At 34.4% G+C, this 4376-nt stretch overlaps 1 long non-coding RNA gene across 2 annotated transcripts; it reads right to left on the reverse strand.

Moving 5' to 3' along the window:
- Positions 1-1607: 1607 nt before the first annotated feature.
- Positions 1608-2788, reverse strand: LOC139354266 (uncharacterized). Of its 2 annotated transcripts, none has more exons than XR_011605411.1 (3): positions 2633-2788; positions 1972-2072; positions 1608-1774 (listed from the first exon to the last, which is right to left on the reverse strand). It is a non-coding gene; the product is annotated as an uncharacterized lncRNA (long non-coding RNA). The 2 variants fall into 2 exon arrangements; XR_011605412.1 differs by lacking the exon at positions 2633-2788 and adding an exon at positions 2311-2462.
- Positions 2789-4376: the final 1588 nt, after the last annotated feature.

The raw sequence follows: 4376 nt of genomic DNA on the forward strand, positions 1-4376 counted from the left end.
TGACCAAGTTATGGGCTTTTAAAAATGGAAGAAGGCCCATTTCAGTAAACCTTCGCAAAATAAAAATCATTGACATAAAAACGGTAATATTTTGTACTACCTTTAAAGTTATATATATTACAGCAGATAACTACATAATCATTCCACAAGCCCATAAAGGTGTGCCATATCGAAATCAGTGTTCATTTGACCAAGTAATTGGCTTTAAACATGGAAAGATGGCCCATTTCAGTAAACCTTCCCAATATTAAAATCAATGACATAAAAACGGTCATGTTTTTACTACCTTTAAAGCTATATATTTTAATTCAGATAACAACATAATCATTCCACAAGCCCATGAAGGTATGCCATATCGAAATCCGAGTTCATTTGACCAAATGACGGGCCTTTAAAAATGATAAGAAGGCCCATTTCAGTAAACCTTCGCAAAATACCAATCAATGACATAAAAACGGTCATATTTCTTACTACCTTCAAAGTTATATACTTTAAAGCCGATAGCAACATAATCATTCCACAAGCCCATAAAGGTATGCCTAATCGAAATCCGAGTTCATTTGACCAAGTTATGGACTTTTAAAGATGGAAAGAAGGCCCATTTCAGTAAACCTTCGCAAAACTTAAATCAATGACATAAAATCGTTCATATTTCTTACTACCTTCAAAGGAATATATCTTAATGCAGACAACAACATAATCATTCCTCAAGCTCAAAAAGGTATGCCATATCGAAATCCGAGTTCATTTGATCAAGTTATGGGCTTTTAAAGATGAAAAGAAGGCCCATTTCAATAAGCCTTCGCAAAACTAAAATCAATGACATAAAAACGGTCATATTTCTTACTACCTTTAAAATTATATATATTACAGCAGATAACTACATAATCATTCCACAAGCCCATAAAGGTGTGCCATATCGAAATCCGTGTTCATTTGACCAAGTTATGGGCTTTAAAGATGGAAAGAAGGCCCATTTCAGTAAACCTTCGCAGAATCAATGTCATAAAAACGGTCATATTTTTTACTACCTTTAAAGCTATATATTTTAAAGCAGATAACAACATAATCATTCCACAAGTCCATGAAGGTATGCCATATCGAAATCCGAGTTCATTTGACCAAGTTACGGGCTTTTAAAAGTGGAATGAAGGCCCATTTCAGTAAACCTTCCAAAATACCAATCAATGATATAAAAACGGTCATATTTCTTACTACCCTGCAGTACCATTCAGCGCTTATTGAGCACTCAATCACTGCAAAAAGCTCATCACTCAGCGCTCAATGAGCGCACAATTTGTATGGAGCTATGTGCTGAAATTAACATAGGCATGTCCTAGGGTTCAACAGTGCTCAAAAAATAGCACTCATTGAGCGCTTTTTTGAGCACCCTCCTGAGCGCTCGATTGAGCAGCTGAAAAAGCACACGTTCAGCACATGTTGAGCGCTCGATGGAGCAGCTGAAAAAGCGCACGTTCAGCACATGTTGAGCGCTCGATTGAGCAGCGATAAAAGCACACATTCAGCACACGTTGAGCGCTCATTCAAGCAGCGAAAAAGCGCACTTTCAGCGCACGTTGAGCGCTTAGCAGCAAAAAAAATTTCAGTTGTAATTTTTATTTTTATTTGTTTATTTTAAAAATTGAGCTCGGGGGTTTCCGGTGTTATCGGGGTCGCTGGCACCTCCTCCTCAGCATCTGGTTTTTAACGCACCGCATTGCCTTCTGCAGCGCCTTTTCGGGAGGCTCCGAGGGATCGACCAGGGCGATTGCATCTAGTATTAGAAAAAAATTAGTTTTAAAAATAAAACAAGACGAGAATAAAAACGAGTGACCGAAAGTAATCGTTATTTGTAAGATTTATTTATAATAAAAGAAATGTTATCTTTGGCATTCAATGTAAAAATCCCAGAAGTCTTTTAAAAATTAAACTTACAAACAATAGTTACTTTCAGCCTCAATAAAAACTTACTTAATAAGTAAGTTGTGGGACAGAACAAGTTCCTCGGATAATATGCTTAAGATGGAACGATTTAGCCTTCCATTTTTTTATAGATTTACCTTCAGCCTTGTCTAAAAATATAAGAAAATGCAAAAAATATCGAGAAGAAATTAGCAAACTTTTGTTTTCGGTCACTTGATTTATTTTATTTTGTTGTAAACAATTATTACGAAAAATAAACCACACATTATTTATGTATTTTATATTATTTATTAAAACATTTATTTATTTTGCAGTTGCGGAAAAAAAATAACACTTTTCCAGGAACTGAAAATTGGAGATGTTTGAGATTTTTATTTAAATACGTACACAAAAGTAAGAATTGTTGTTAAATGTTATTAATATTCATTTTTATCGAATTTTAACCACAAATATAAGTTTTAAAAACAAACATCTCTTATTTTTTGTCCCTAGAAACTTTGCACTCAATAAGATTTTTAAATTCTTTCACAGATTTGTTTATTATATGCACCATTTATTGCTTTTCACGTCAAAAATTAATATTTTTCACAGCTATTTTTTTTCCGCCACGTGTTATTTTGGGAATCTTGTATTTCCCTTATTTTTAATATAGATTATCTTGTTTTTTACTCTCACTGTTTTCAATATTATTAGTCTGCGACAGACTTACCTGGGAATCGTTTCTTTTTCACTTTTAAGGCACTAATTTAATTTAATTTAGTAAATTGCTGGTATGTTTGCTTCAACTTCTAACTCCTTCACTAAAGTAAACGCAAGTGAAAAGACGAAAAAAGGCGCGTGCCTTCCAGATAAACAACAAGCAACAACAACAACGGTTCCGCTAAGCCGTTGTTGTTTTTTTTGCATGTCCCGTTTGGTCTATGCATCTTGCACATAAAAGCAGGGTATTTATAGACATATTCGACTATGCAAATCGGTTTATAAAAATATATTTTTAAAACTTTACATATTATTAAATTATATTAATAAACATATAAATTTGTTTAAGAAATAAAAATATTTTAAAACAGAAACCTATTATTTTAAATCGTTGTTTTAACATTTACGAACAAATGTCGCATTATTTAAAAGGCAAGGGTGCACAAAGGTCTATATATTTTAGTTGCTGGGCCTCCTTCCCTTCACGCGCACTTTTTCGTCTGAGACTTGACGAGAGAGGGAGAGCCCAAAATTACTTTTTTGTGCGTTCTCTTTGCGGACCCGACTGAGAGCGCGTCGCTTTGCCGCCGTTGCGCTCAGCTCTGCCGGCATCGCTGGCTTCTCTGCCGACGTCGCAGTCGGCTTCGTGATGATTGGGCGCTTAACTCAATTTTGGAACTGCAGGGTAGCTTTAAAGCTATATATCTTAAAGCAGATAATAACATAATAATCATTCCACAAGCCCATAAAGGTGTGCCATATCGAAATCCGTGTTCATTTGACCAAGTTATGGGCTTTAAAGATGGAAAGAAGGCCCATTTTAGTAAACCTTCGCAGAATTAAAATCAATGACATAAAAACGGTCATATTTTTTACTACCTTTAAAGCTATATATTTTAAAGCAGATAACAACATAATCATTCCACAAGTCCATGAAGGTATGCCATATCGAAATCCGAGTTCATTTGACCAGTTACGGGCTTTTAAAAGTGGAATGAAGGCCCATTTCAGTAAACCTTCCAAAATACCAATCAATGACATAAAAACGGTCATATTTCTTACTAGCTTTAAAGCTTTATATCTTAAAGCAGATAACAACATAATAATTCCACAAGACCATAAAGGTATGCCATATCGAAATCCGAGTTCATTTGACCAAGTAATGGGCTTTTAATAAGGAAAGAAGGCCCATTTCAGTAAACCTTCGCAAAATAAAAATCAATGACATAGAAACGGTCATATTTTTACTACCTTTAAAGTTATGTATTTTAATGCAGATAACAACATAATCACTCCACAAGCCCATAAGAGTATGCCATATCGAAGTCTGAGTTCATTTGACCAAGTTATGGGCTTTTAAAGATGGAAAGAAGGCCCATTTCAGTAAATTTTCGCAAAACTTAAATCAATGACATAAAATCGGTCATATTTCTTACTACCTTTAAAGTTATATATATTACAGCAGATAACTACATAATCATTCCGCAAGCCCATAAAGGTGTGCCATATCGAAATCAGTGTTCATTTGACCAAGTTGTGGGCTTTAAAGATGGAAAATATATGACATAAAAACGGTCATATTTCTTACTACCTTTAAAATTTTATATATTACAGCAGATAACTACATAATCATTCCACAAGCCCATAAAGGTGTGCTATATCGAAATCCGTGTTCATTTGACCAAGTTAAGGGCTTTAAAGATGGAAAGAAGGCCCATTTCAGTAAACCTTCGCAGAATTAAAATCAATGACAT

The sequence above is a fragment of the Drosophila suzukii genome (genome assembly GCF_043229965.1).
Source record: "Drosophila suzukii chromosome 2 unlocalized genomic scaffold, CBGP_Dsuzu_IsoJpt1.0 scf_2c, whole genome shotgun sequence".
In the NCBI taxonomy this organism is placed as follows: domain Eukaryota; kingdom Metazoa; phylum Arthropoda; class Insecta; order Diptera; family Drosophilidae; genus Drosophila; species Drosophila suzukii.